We start from the raw sequence: 15,487 nt of genomic DNA, 5'->3' as shown, positions 1-15,487 counted from the left end.
TTTTTCAAAGCAAAAGAAGAGCGTATAGTTGTTAAAAAGGCTATTTTTGGAGATGGATAGGCAGGCAGAAGGGGAGGAGGTAGGCCTGTATTTTGAACTTAAAAACTCAAATGGGTTTTTGGGTTCAAAATGTGTAATTTTACCTTATGCTGCTACCCTTTTATAATCCATAGTTTTTGCGCCAGGTAATCCAATAGCTTGGCGATATGAAAACAGTATGAGTGTAGGATGGTTTGGGAAAATAGGAGTAGAAGGACTAATGGATGAAAGGATATCAGCATATGCCATTTTTACGGTTTGCTTTTTTTCAAAGCAAAAGAGGAGCGTATAATTGTTAAAAAGGCTATTTTTGGAGATGGATAGGCAGACTGAAGGGGAGGAGGTAGGCCTGTATTTTGATCTTAAAATCTCAATTGGGTTTTTGGGTTCAAAATGTATAATTTCCCCTTATGCTGCTACCGTTGTATAATCTATATTTTTGGGCCGGGTAGTCCGATAGCTTGGCGACATGAAAACAGTGTGAGTATTGGAATTTTGGGGAAAATAGGGGTAGAAGGACGAATGGATAGAAGGATTGCAGCATATGGCGACTTTATTGTTTGCTTTCTTTTTTTTAAAGCAAAAGAGGAGCTTATAATAGCCAAAAAGGCAATTTTTGGAGATGGACAGGCAGGCTGAAGGGGAGGAGGTAGGCCTGTATTTTGAACTTAAAAACTCAAATGGGTTTTTGGGTTCAAAATGTAAAATTTCCCCTTATGCTGCTACCTTTGTAAAATCTATATTTTTGTGCCAGGTAGACCAATAACTTGGCGACATGAAAACAGTATGAGTGTTGGAATTTTTGGGAAAATAGGTGTGGAAGGATGAATGGATAGAAGGATGACAGCAATTGGCAACTTTATTGTTTGCTATCTTTTTCCAAAGCAAAATAGGAGCGTATAATTGTTAAAAGGCTATTTTTGAAGATGGACAGGCAGTCTGAAGGGGAGGAGGTAGGCCTGTGTTTTGAACTTAAAAACTCAAATGGGTTTTTGGGTTAAAAATTTGTGATTTTCCCTTATGTTGCTACCCTTTAATAACCCATAATATTTGAACCAGGTAGTCCGATAGCTTAGCGACATGAAAACAGTGTGAGTGTTGGAATTTTGGGGAAAATATGGGTAGAAGGACGAATGGAGATGGACACGCTGGCTGAAGGGGAGGAGGTAGGCCTGTAGTTTAAACTTAAAAACTCAAATGGGTTTATAGGTTCAAAATGTTTAATTTTCCCTTCTGCTGCTACTCTTGTATAATCTATATTTTTGGGCAGGTAGACCGATAACTTGGCAACATGAAAACAGCTTGAGTGTAGGATTTTTTGGGAAAATAGGTGTAAAATGGACGAATGAATAAAAGGATGGCAGCATATGGCAACTTTATTGTTTGCTTTTTCTCAAAGCAAAAGAGGAGCGCATAATTTTTAAAAGGCTATTTTTGGAGATGGACAGGCAGGCTGAAGGGGTGAAGGTAGGCCTGTATTTTGAACTTTAAAACTCAAATGCGTTTTTCTGTTCAAAATGTGTAATTTTCCCTTATGCTACCCTTTTATTACCCATAATTTTTGGGCCAGGTAGTCCGATAGCTTGGAGACATGAGAACAGTATAAGTGTAGGATGGTTTGAGAAAATAGGTGTAGAAGGGCAAATGTATGAATGGATGGCAGCATATGGCAACTTTACTGTTTGCTTTTTTTCCAAAGCAAAAGAGGAGCGTATAGTTTAAAAAAAAAGGCTATTTTGGAGATGGACAGGCAGGCTGAAGGGGAGGAGGTAGGCCTGTGTTTTCAACTTAAAAACTCAAATGGGTTTTTGGGTTCAAAATGAGTAATTTTTCCTTATGCTGCTACCCTTGTATAATCTATATTTTTGGGCCAGGTAGGCCGATAACTTGACAACATGAAAACAGTATGAGTGTAGGATTTTTGGGGAAAATAGGTGTAGAAGGACGAATGAATAGAAGGATGGCAGCATTTGGCAACTTTATTGTTTGCTTTTTTTCAAAGCAAAATAGGACCGTATTATAGTTAAAAAGGCTATTTTTGGAGATGGACAGGCAGGCTGAAGGGGAGGAGGTAGGCCTATATTTTTAACTTAAAAACTCAAATGGGTTTTTGGGTTTAAAATGTGTAATTTTCCGTTATGCTGCTACCCTTGTATAATCTATATTTTTTGGCCAGGTAGACCGATAACTTGGTGATATGAAAACAGTATGAGTGTAGGATTTTTTTGGGGGGAAAATAGGTGTAGAAAGATGAATGGATAGAAGGATGGCAGCATATGGCAACTTTATTGTTTGCTTTTTTTCAAAGCAAAAGAGGAGCATATAATTGTTAAAAAGGCTATTTTTGGAGATGGACAGGCAGGCTGATGGGGAGGAGCTAGGCCTGTATTTTGAACTTAAAAACTCAAATGGGCTTTTCGTTTAAAATGTGTAATTTTCCGGATGCTGCTACCCTTGTATAGTCTATATTTTCGGGCCAGGTTTACCGATAACTTGGCGTCATGAAAACAGTATGAGTGTAGGAATTTTTGGGAAAATAGGTGTAAAAGATCAAATGGATAGAAGGATGGCAGCATATGGCAACTTTATTGTTTGCTTTTTTTTTCCAAAGCAAAAGAGGAGCGTATAATTGTTGAAAAGGCTATTTTTTGGAGATGGACAGGCAGGCTGAAGGGGAGGAGGTAGGCCTGTATTTTGAACTGAAAAACTCAAATGGGTTTTTGGGTTCAAAATGTGTAATTTTCCCTTATGCTGCTACCCATTTATAATCCATAATTTTTGGGCCAGGTAGTCCGATAGCTTGGCGACATGAAAACAGTATGAGTGTAGGATGGTTTGGGAAAATAGGTGTAGAAGGACAAATGGATGAAAGGATATCATCATATGGCAACTTTACTGTTTGCTTTTTTTAAGCAAAAGATGAGCGTATAGGTTTTAAAAAGGCTATTTTTGGAGATGGACAAGCAGGCTGAAGGGGAGGAAGTAGGTCTGTATTTTCAACTTTAAAACCCAACTGGGTTTTTAGGTTTAAAATGTGTAATTTTCCCTTATGCTGCTACCCTTTTATAATCCATAATTTTTGGGCCAGTAGTCCGATGACTTAACAACATAACAGTATGAGTGTAGAATGTTTGGGAAAATGGGTTTAGAAGGACGAATGGATAAAAGGATGGCAGTATATGGAAATTGTCCTGTTTCCTTTTTTCAAAGCAAAGGATGAGTTTAAAATGAGTAAAAAGGCCAATTTTGGAGATGGTCATGCAGGCTGAAGGGGAGAAGGAGGCCTGCATTTTGAACCTGAAAATCATCATTGGTTTTTGGGTTCAAAATGTTTCATTTTCCCTTATGCTGCTACTCTTTTATAATCCATAATTATTAGGACAGGTAGTCAGATAACTTGGTGACGTAAGAACTGTATGAGTGTAGCATGGTTTGGGAAAATAGGTGTGGAAGGACAAATATATGAAAGGATGGCAGCATATAGCAACTTTACTGTTTGCTTTTTTTCAAAGCAAAAGAGGAGCGCATAATTTTTAAAAGGCAATTTTTGGAGATGGATAGGCAGGCTGAAGGGGTGGAGGTATGCCTGTATTTTGAACTTAAAAACTCAAATGGGTTTTTCTGTTCAAAATGTGTAATTTTCCCTTATGCTGCTACCCTTTTATAATCCATAATATTTGCGCAAGGTAATCCAATAGCTTGGTGACATGAGAACAGTATGAGTGTAGGATGGTTTGGGAAAATAGGTGTAGAAGGACAAATGGATGAAAGCATTGCAGCATATGGCAACTTTACTGTTTGCTTTTTTTCAAAGTGTTAACACCCCTGAGGAAGTCACCAGTAGGTGACGGAATGCGTGGGGTTCAGGGGGATACCTGTATAGGGATCTTTCGTTACATTGCTTCTTGATTCTTGCATTTCCCAGCCTCCTGTCTGCTATACTTGGGGATTTCCCTTTAATCAGGTTGTATATTGTATTTGGCAAGGAGTCTATGGTAACATATGCAGATTGTATAGATATTGAACTATCTTCTTATTTGAATGTATATTTAGAAGCGGTGTTAGAACTTATATATTTATACAGGTGTCCTGGCTCCCCCTGTATTGGGAGGGCATGTTTATATGGGGGTTTCTTGTGCAAAGTGATTTATGCACTTTCTAAGATTTATTGTACATTCATTGGGTGTGCGCTACATGGTGTACTTCTCCCTTTTTTTTACTAAGTCCTATTTGTGTGTCTGGAGTCCTAAAGAGGCCTAAAGTCTACAACGCAGCCACGGATCTTAAAGTCGAGTACCCCACAGGTCAAGTCAAAGCTTGGTAAACTACAGAAGGGGTGAAGTCAGGGCCAGTTTTAGGCTTAGCGTGGCCCTAGGCAAAATTAAAAGTGGGGCTCCAAAAGTCGTAATAGTGCACTAACCAGATTAGCAAATTTTTTGTCACTTTAAATACCATAAAAAATATCTAAAAAGCAATTGAAAAGTCCCATTAAAACAAAAATGGTACCGATAAAAACTACAAATCACAGCGCAAGAAATGACCCTCATACATCCCCATATACAGAAAAATAAAAGAATAAATAAAAAGGTTATAGGGATCAGAACAGTACAATTTTAAGCATACTCATTTTTGTACAAAAACTTTAGTAAATAAAAAACTCTTTAAATTGGGTATTGTTGTAACCGTATGGGCCTACAAAACAGAGATAGTGTGTCGTTTTTACCAAAAAGTGCAATGCGTAGAAACAGATGCCCCCAACTTTTACAAAATGGTGTTGTAATATTGAGGTTCTGAACCAGTGCGTGATATGACACGGCATGCCTGCTACTCATCACCACTACAAGCAGCCACTGCTCTTTGTGGCAGAGGGCACCATCGCGTCTGATCCTAAGGTGGTGAGGGTGGTGTGATGGAGTTCCTGACAAATTTGCGTCCGCTCCTCCCCTCAGGTCTCTGGACATTTCCAAACCGGCTCTTCAATATACATTTCTTGCCTCCGCCTCCCCGCTCTGTCTTACTGGCTACTGTGCGTGTGCTGCTGCGCCCTCTGATCCTCCCACCTGCCTGACTTCCATCATCCTGCCAGTTTTCTCACTCCCATCACCGTCACACTAAGGCCCCTTACACACTGCCATTGCTACCCATCGAGAATGGCTGTTAAAGTGGTACTCCGCCCCTAGACATCTTATCCCCTATCCAGAGGATAGGGGATAAGATGTCAGATCGCTGCGGTCCCGCTGCTGGGGACCCCCGGGATTGCCACTGCGGCACCCGCTGTCATTACTGCACAGAGCGAGTTCGCTCTGCAAGTAATGACGGGCAGTACAGGGGCCGGAGCATCGTTATGTCACGGCCCCGCCCCTTGTGATGTCACGGCCTGCCCCCCTCAATACGAGTCTATGGGAGGGGGCGTGGCGTGTCGTCACACCCCTGCCATAGACTTGTATTAAGGGGGCGGGTCGTGATGTCATGAGGGGCGGAGCCATGACATCACGTTGCTCCGTCCCCTGTATCGCCCGTCATTACGCACAGAGCGAACTCGCTCTGTGCAGTAATGACAGTGGGGTACCGCAGCGGCAATCCCGGGGGTCCCCAGCAGCGGGACAGCGGCGATCTGACATCTTATCCCCTATCCCTTGGATAGGGGATAAAATGTCTAGGGGCGGAGTACCCCTTTAAAGTCTCTTTATTTTCTGATGAATTTAACGGTTGTTCTTTTGATGGGGAGCAATTGGTAACAACGGGTCCCGGCGGATCCCATTCACTATTATGGGGGCCACCTGGCGCCGTTATTTTTAGATAGGATTAGCAGGAGAAGCAGTCATTTTTCTCCTGCTTTCCCCGGGCTCCCCCGGCAACCGGCCCACTGCCATGTGCTAACAGCAGTGTGAAAGAAGCCTAACCACACTCCCATCATCCTACCACTGTCCCCAAACACACAGACATATATACGCATTTATATCCAAGAGTATACCTTTATAGCAATTGCATACTATACTTATATTTTTTCCAAACATTGTATTGAAAACACTTATTGAAAACACTGTTTGTAAACACTAATGTACGTATCTCTCTCTATATATATATCAGTGTTTTACAAACTGTGTGACGCCAGCTGCTGCAAAACTGCCAGGGCATGCTGGGAGCTGTAGTTTTACAAAAAGCTTACAACACATTGTTTGATAAACACTGAGATAGATATCAGTGCAAAATTACAACTCCCAGCATGCCCGGAAAGGATATGAATGTCTGGGCATGCTGGGAGTTGTAGTTTTGAAACAGCAGGCAACACACAGTTTTGAAAATACATATATTTTTTTCTCTGTGTTTTCCAAACAGTGTGTGCCAACTATTTCAAAACTACAACTCCCAGCATGCCCATACATCCATATCCTTTCTGGGCATGCTGGGAGTTGTAATTTTGCAAAATCTATCTAAACAATGTTTTGTAAACACTAATATATATATATATATATATATATATATATATATATATACACGTGTGTAGAGGAGAGTAGAGACGGCACCACTAGTAAAGGGTTAAACGGGGGTTAACTTCAGAGCCAAAAGGGGTTATTAGCATAGCAGACAGAGAAACACTTCTTAAAAGTGTTTCTCTGTCTGCTAAACTGATAACCTCGGCTTTAAAGTTAACCCCCGTTTAACCCTTTATTAGTTGCGCCATCTCTACTCTCCTCTACACACTTATGTATTGTTTCTCTTTGTTCTTACGGGATAGAGCACACTTGTTTGTAGTGGTGAGTTAACTATTATATAGAGCCCTGCTATAAAAATGGAGGTTACTAGTGGCAACAGCGAAACTTATATGGACACGGGAAGACAGAATGCGTGTGGGTTCTTTGCCTCTTGCAATACGCACAATGAAATTCAATTAATTAATTTTGACACTAGCTGATAGGAGAAGCACGGATGTTTTGGACTATTAATTCTTTGCAAGCCTACCTTGATAGTAATAGAGCACCAAGAGGACTTAGAGCTTTTAAGATCCCCACAATTTCTGGATAATCTGTCATTTATGCAACAATGGTCCGAGGCACATAAAACGCATGCAATGGTACTAGTGGCTCTTGTGTTACAACAAAATCAGCTAGACTACATCGGTCCGAATTCAAGCGTGACGTCACGACAGCCTGCAGCCAGCCACTAGGAGGGAGGCCCCTAGTGGCCAGTTTTCAAATGTAAATTAAACCACTTTAATAAAAAAATAAAAAATGAAACTATATTATAGATATATGGAGGTATGTAAATATAATTTATATAAAACCAATCCTCAAGGTACAATTTGAAAGTAAGAAAATAAGAGTTGGTTCAGTATAGGTTAATATATGGTATTTATTAGATACAACAATTGATTAAAATATATATATATATATAATAAAGGACAACCTAAAAGCCCTAGCAGGGCCCTTGCATGGGGAATAGGGGTCCAAAAGAATGGAAAAAATGGTGATAAAAATATTATTAAAAATGGGAAAAAATGTAGGGGTATGCTGTATATCGAAACAATTGATAATAATCTCTAGTATAGATGAAATTCATTCAGTTGATTATGGATACAGTTCATGAGTGGTACAGTGGAAGCACTTATTAATCAATTTGTCACAGTTCAATCAAAATGTTTAGAATAGTCAGCACTGAAGTGAAAATATACTGTGATAATAAGCTGGTAGGTTATCACAGTCCATTCATAGATTGGGGATACAGAGTTGCTGTAGTAATGCAGTGTAACAATATTGACACAGTTCGTGTGGCAGTACAGTGTAGCAATATTATCACAGCTCAGTCATCGGTAGGTGATACAAAGTTATTGTAGGTGACTGTATAAGTGCAATGTAGCGCTGCACTAGGATATCGTACTAAGTCTGAACGGCTGCTTGTGACAGGGTTCGGTGCACAGCACCACTCACCGGCTCCTGAAGGGAACAGGACAGGATAGGCTGGCACGGCTGGGCAGTCGGCACAAATGGGTAAGTGCCTGTCTGGCAGTTGGGTGGGCTGGCTGGCACGGCTGGCGTCTGGCCTATTAGAGTAGATGTCCAAGACTCTGATTTGCTGCTGGGTGTTCCGGAGCTGGTTGCGGGAGTGGTGATCTGGGATGGCGTCCTCGTGTCTGAACAGAGCGCTGACTGCTTGCGTGATGCGGTGGTCACCGAACAAAGGGCATCCAGCAGTTGCAAATGCCGGAATGGCAAATTAATTCTGAATGTCGATATACAGTAGATTATAGAATGGCTATACGCGTTTCAAGGCCTTGGGCCTTTTCTTCAGTAGCAATAGGAATGTGTTGGGAGGAAAATATAGAAGTATTTATGGTGTCTATACTGTGATGTCATTATCGTTTAGGGTGGGTGTAAAAACCTGGAAATCAGGTGGTGATTAAAAGAAATGGTTACTGGACTGCAACAGAAAAATAGAAAGAAAAGAGAAAGTAGGTATAGGTATAAGAAGAGAAAGAAATTAAAATATAAATAAAAAATAAAGATGGTATATATTCATAAAATTGCATATGTAGGGTCTTATAAATAATTATTATTAAGAGGAGATCATGGATACAGAAATATTAAATTTTTGGAAATAACAGATGGAATATAATGATAGTATAATATAATAATATATATATATATATATATATTACACACATACATATATATGTACATAAATATTCAAAAAGAATGCAGCACTACTATACCGCAGTAGACGGGTGCCAGCTCCTCAGGCTCGATCACAGCCAATTGATAACTTCAAAAAAATGGTGCGGCACTCCAAATATCCAAAAAAATAACTTATTTATTCCACATGTCAAACAGTGCGACGTTTCAGCCCCTCAATGGAGCTTTTTTCAAGCATGTACATATATATGTACATACATATGCACAAAGATGAATCAAATTAATCCAAAAGGATCGGTGGTGTGATAATAGAGTGGATATGGATTGTATAGAGTAATGTCAAATATGTGGATGTATATAGGTTAAATATGGTTATAGATAATAACGGACGTTTTGGACTGATAGATAAATATATGTAAATTTGTAAACATATAGGGAATGGAGATAATAAATAAATAATAAAGAATAGTGTTGAATATAAAAAAATGGATGGTGATATATGGTGATGTTTAAAATTAGAGATAAATAAAATAAAAATAAATATAGATTAAAAAAATTGAAATAATAATAATAATAAAGATAAAAATAAAAATGAACAATAAAAATAAAAAAATAAAAAATAAATAAATAAAAAAATAAGAATAAAGATAAAAATAAAAAAAAAATACTAATAAAATAGATATATGTAGGTATGTAAATAAATATGCAGAAATAAAATTCATGTCTTATGAGAGGCAATTCTTGGATAGGCTCATTCCCAGGAACCGTCACTGCGTCGATATGCGACCAGGCAGTGATGGGTCATGAGAGCGAGCCAGATCCAGGATCTACAGGAAACTGAAGATCTCGAGTTCTGCATTAAGTCCTCTTGGTGCCAATGAGTCGAACTCGAAAATCTTTCTTGATTCAGCCTTTGACATTCGTGTGATATATTCGCCGCCTCTCCAACATCTTCGTACACTCTGTATGGCTGTGAAAAAAAGTTCGGACGGATTCTGTTTGTGATGTTCGAGAAAATGTAACGATAGTAGGTGAGATTTTAAATCTTTTCTTATATTGTACATGTGTTCAATGATACAGATTTTTTATTGTCTTTTAGTGCGGCCTATATACTGCTTACCGCAATTGCATTGTATCAAATAGATTACGCCTTTGCTCTTACAAGTAAGGCATTCAGAGATTGTGTGTGAAAATTGATTAGAGGTGGAAGTGATTTCTGTGATTTTTCTCGGAAAATCTGTGTTTTTACAGGCTGTGCAAGTTCCACATCTGCGGAACCCTTTAGTCTGCAACCAAGTGGATGAAGATTTGGTATCAGGTGGTTGTTTAATGCTTGGGGCAACTTTTATACCCAGATTGGGGGCCTTAGTGTAGACTATTGGTGGATGTGAGGGGATGTCCTTGCCGATTACTTTGTCATTAGTTAGGAAATGTCCATTTTTCTTAATGATGGCTTCGATTTGCTTATGATCATTGTTAAAAGGTAAAATGAGTTTAGGATCATCATTTGTATTTGAGTGGTCATTAAATTTAGGAGTAAAAAATGATGATCTCTCTAAGGTGCATATCTTATTGTAGGATATATCAAGAATCTTTTTGGGATAATTTTTATCCAGGAATTTGTCTGTATGAGTTTGGGCTTCTTCTTTAAATTTTGAGTCCAGGGTACAGTTGCGTTTTAATCGGCAATATTGACCCATAGGGACGTTTAAAAGCCATCTTGGTAAGTGGCAACTGTTAAAAAGAATAAAACTATTCTTCGCAACTGGCTTATGGTATGTACTACAGATCAGTTTTGGTAGTTCTATAGTGACTAAAAGATCTAAGAATTCTAAAGTGCCAGTGCTGATCTGTGGGGTAAAATAAAAATTTGAAGTATTATTATTAATTTCCTGGATAAAATTTTCTAACGTGTCTTGTGTCCCTTTCCAAATAAAAAGGATGTCATCTATGTAGCGCCGCCATAGTACGAGATCCGCGCCAATCTTGGGAGTTATGTGTTGGTCTTCCCAGGATGCCATAAATAAATTCGCATAACTGGGCACGAATCTTGTACCCATGGCGGTGCCGGTGGCTTATATTTAAAATTCATTGTTAAAATAGAAATAGTTGTGTGTTAAAATGAAGTTAATAGCATGTAAAATAAAATCAATTTGTTCGGGTTGGACATTCCCTTCCGTCAAATAGTGTTTGACGGCCCTAAGGCTGTCTTCATGTTTTATAATTGTGTACAATGAACTGACATCTAGGGAAACCAAGATATAGTCTGGTTTCCATGTGATGCTTTCTAAAATCATAATTGCCTGAGTTGTGTCTTTTAGGTAAAATCTGGTTGTTTGCACGAAGGGTTGGAGAAGGCGGTCGATGAGCTGAGAAAGGTTAGAGGTAAGTGAATTTATACCTGATACTATTGGGCGACCAGGGGGATTATGGGGGTCTTTGCGTATCTTGGGGAGGCAGTAAAAGACTGGAAGTCTCTCCTGCGTCCCCAAGATAGATTCATGTTCTTTGGTTAGTAGGATCTCTGACTGCAGAGCATCGTCGCATAGAGTTTTTATTTCTTTACTGTAGTCGGTCGTAGGGTCTGACTTCAATTTGATATATGTTTGTGTATCAGATAATTGTCTGATACACTCTGTATTGTATTTTTCAGTGTCCAATATCACAATACCGCCCCCTTTGTCAGCGGGGCGGATTGTGATGTCGTTGTTGCTCTGCAGTTCAGAGATAGACATTTTTTTTCTTCGTGAGTGATGTTTCTGTGTTTTAAGTTAGGTTTTAATTTTCTGATGTCGGTTTCGATGGCTTTTTTAAAAATAAGAATGTCTGGGCCGGCTTCATATTTGGGATAAAATTTTGATTTTAAGGTACATGACGTATGGTTAAATTTGGATTGAGAGGTGGGCGTGGTGACAGGTTGTTTAAGAAAATACTTTTTGAGACATAGTCTTCTTACATATTTTTCTATGCCGATATATGTATCGAATTTGTTGAGTGGTTTGGAAGGTGCAAATTTTAATCCGTTGGTAGGAGTGGTGTTGGTTGTGATATTGTCTGTGTGGTTGGGGTGAATATCTGTGTGTATAGTGTTGGTGGTAATAGTGTGTAGGTCTGTGGTATGGATTTGGTGATTGGTGGTTTCTCCATCGCTGTCATCCTAAAAAATGATCTCTGTTGTAATCTCATAGTGGAGCAAATTTATTCTGTGTAGGAATATTGTATATGGGTTCTGATTGTTCTGATTGTGGGTGTGATGTTTTGTCTATTGCATCTGTAGATTTGGTTGAGGCAGTATTGGTTTTATTAATTTGCCACAAAAGTTTTTTGGATGTTTTCTGAGTAATTTCTTTTTCAAGATTGTCAAGTCGTTTCATAGTTAAATTTTCATATTTTCTATATTCGTCATCTATAGTATATGTTTCCAAAACTGTTTTCATTTGATTGATTTCTTTGTCTAGTTCTATAACCAGTTCTCCTCTTCTTTCTATAACCAGTCTGACAATACTCACAGATTGTTCTTTTAATAATGCATCCAATTTTAAATTGAATTCTGGGTTACTTAAATCACTTGCAGGTGATTTCTGGATAGTGAGGCCTTTGGGGGTTAGTCCCAGATTTAAGTATTGTTGGAGACTTTTAACCTCCCATTGATGTTTAAGTCTTTTGCATAAAATTTCCTCTGAATATTGAGTATTGTCAGACTGTGTTCAGTGTTGTTAGAGGGTTGTGTAGAATTTAGGCTGAGTTCATTCTCAGAAAAGCAGAAATCCTCAATAATTTTCTTTTTGGACTCTAGATGTGTCCAAATATTCATTATAAATAGTGTTAAAATGTGGGAGCGTATAAAAATGGGTGATAGGAAGAGATAAAGTGATGAGAAGAGATAAGGAAAAAGGAAAATGGGGTAGATTATCTAAGGAGCACTAAACACATGGGTTATAAAACTGGGAAGGAAATTTATAAAGTTGTATAGCTCACTTAGTGGTAGATTGTACCTGAGGTTAAAGGTGTTACCTTTACCCAAGAAAGGCCTATAATTAAAATGTATGGAGGTATATAAATATAATTTATATAAAACTAGTCCTCAAGGTACAATTTGAAAGTAAGAAAATAAGAGTTGGTCCAGTATAGGTTAATATATGGTATTTATTAGATACAACAATTTATTAAAATTAGAGATGAGCAAACTTACAGTAAATTCGATTCATCACAAACTTCTCGGCTCGGCAGTTGATACCTTTCCTGCATAAATTAGTTCAGCTTTCAGGTGCTCCTGTGGGCTGGAAAAGGTGGATACAGTCCTAGGAGACTCTTTCTGGTATAATTGAACAGTTTGATCTTCCGTCTTTTGAAGTGGATTTTTATAAGGCGATGAGGAAAGTCAATTTACATAAATATTTTTCTGTGCACCCCCAAATATCATCTGAGAGGCATGAAAGTTGTTCCCCATGCACCATTGGACCATTGGGATTCTGTCTTGTTAAGGATCTAATAGCGAGCGAGCAACAGTGTATTAAAGGTCTAGCGCTATTTGCTGCTGAGGTACCACATACATCATTTCATCAATAGTATGGAATCATCTTGCTTTCAAGCTGGGAAACCGTCCACGTTCAATCCTCCTATAGTGGCTGGTAGCCCCATAGACATTTTTTATTAGTCTGTTATGAGAGACATTAAAGCCTTGATTTATCCGCAAGGAAGTGTTAATCTTACTCAAAAAGAACACATAGCCATCCGATGGCTTGGTACCCATCCAGATCTTAAGATCCATCCAGATCTTAAGATCTCCCACGCAACATCTGATCCCACTTAAGATCTGGTCCACACAACAATATAATGACGAAGTGTACCGCCAACTTGAAGATATGAAAGTGTACGTTGAATTGAAAAGTGACCCTACTAATAGAATCTTAGAGCAACTTAGATCCTTTTTGAGAGATAATTTGATTTCTGGTGTCTTGGACACAAAAACGGTTGAACGCCTTTTGCCCCTCCATCCATCTAAACCAACCCCATGATGCGGGTGTACAGGCAATCCGGTCCATACTGCAGAATGCTGATAAAAGTGCAGCATTTATAGATTTAATCTGCAATGCTTTATACTTCATTTTGATTCACAACACTTTTTGCTTTAAATCCCACTGGTATAAACCAATATCAGGGACTGCTATGGGCAGCTCTACGTCATGTTCATATGCAAATTTGTTTGTGTCCCATTTTGAGAAAGAATACATATATAGTTCTGCTAATCCATTTTTGAAAGATATTAAGGCATTCTGGCGCTATGTAGATGATGTGTTGATCGTTTAGGAGGGTGACAAAAATCTTTTTGACCATTTCATTAATCATCTTAACAACATTAACCAAATTAATGTTTCTTACTAGGTCATATGGAGGCTCACAAGTTGAGTTTTGTGACTTTATAAGATATATACACAGAAGGTTTCGTAAACCCATCGCCAAAAATACCATTCTTCATTATTCCAGCTCTCATCCTAAGATTCAATCCCATATAGCCAGTTTTTGAGGCTGAAGAGAAGCAACAGTGATCCTGTTATTTTTAAACAACAAGCAGATTAACTTTCCTCCCAGCTAATTAAAAGAGGTTGCCCTGAAAATATTATTCATAATGCTTATATTAAAGTGACTGAGGTTCCTAGAAATGGACTTATCTATAGCTCAAAAATGAGTGAAGAATTAAATAAATGATTTGTTTTTGCCTTTAAGAACAGTGCTATGAACTCTATTGTGAAAACTGTGATTAACAAGAACTGGCACATTATAGAAAGCGGCAGTGATCTTTCAGATGTAGCCATGAGAAAACCTGTAGTAACCTACCGGAAAAATAGGTCACTGGGAGAACTATTGATTAAGAACTCAAGAGCTTCTGAAAAATGTGAGAAGAACTGGCTGATCAATCCTACCCCAAAGGGGAACAAAAAATGTGGAAGTTGTCCACAATGTAAATATAATATTAACTCAGATGTTATTGAGTTAGGACACACAGTTAGTTCTGTTCACGAATGTATTACATGCCGTACAACCCATGTGGTATATTTTCTAATGTGCAGCTGTATGTACTGTCATATAGGAAAAACAGTTAGACAGCTGAGGATCAGGGTACGTGAGCACAGTTATTCCATTAAAACTGGAAATGGTGCTCCCCGGTTTATCCAGCATATGAGAGAAATATATAATAGTGAGATCGAAGGGGTTCAATTTGATGGCATTGAAGTTATCAAACACACTACTTCCACTCTAGACCTTAACACATGGTTATTACAGGCAGAAGCTATGTGGATAATGTGCCTTGATGCGCAGGGATCTCTCGGGTTTAATGATAGAGTGGACTTGGCCCCATATTTATGATTTCTCTTTGTCCTCTTATTTCTATTTAAGTATGTACTAGTATAGCTAGGCTTCTTAGTACTTTTGTATATATTTTCACATCCTGCATATTTTGTTTTTTGTATGTTCACCTGTTGCGGTTATGTGATTACTGACACACGTGCACCTTTTTTTTTTAAAAAGCTCAGTGCTATGACGTAAAGTGAGGCCGGAAGAAGCGCACACTGTGCAAAATTACCGGTGATAGGCTCTGAGTGCCCACACATGTCTGCAGCCCCGGTCCGCCTGCTTTCTCCAAATAGGAGCATCGAGTCTCATACCCAGCGGTGATTATGGATGTCTTTTATTGTCTAGTATACTGTATATATATATATATATATATATATATATATATATATATATATATATATATATATATTGCTGGGAAGTCTTCAAGGGGACTTCAATGCGATGCCACAGAGTTTCTAATT

At 38.4% G+C, this 15,487-nt stretch overlaps 1 protein-coding gene across 1 annotated transcript in view; it reads left to right on the top strand.

Moving 5' to 3' along the window:
• STEAP1 (STEAP family member 1) overlaps nucleotides 1–15,487 on the top strand; it is a 265,974-nt gene that overhangs the window by 148,053 nt on the left and 102,434 nt on the right. The window contains exons 3-4 of the mRNA XM_056519157.1: nucleotides 10,991–11,054; nucleotides 15,201–15,343. The gene's annotated coding sequence lies outside the window, so the exon portion shown is untranslated. The remainder of the gene's footprint in view (nucleotides 1–10,990; nucleotides 11,055–15,200; nucleotides 15,344–15,487) is intronic.

The sequence above is a fragment of the Hyla sarda genome, chromosome 5 (assembly GCF_029499605.1).
Source record: "Hyla sarda isolate aHylSar1 chromosome 5, aHylSar1.hap1, whole genome shotgun sequence".
Taxonomy (NCBI): domain Eukaryota; kingdom Metazoa; phylum Chordata; class Amphibia; order Anura; family Hylidae; genus Hyla; species Hyla sarda.
Note: the sequence above shows the minus strand (reverse complement) of the source record. Positions and strands in the feature narration are given on the sequence as shown.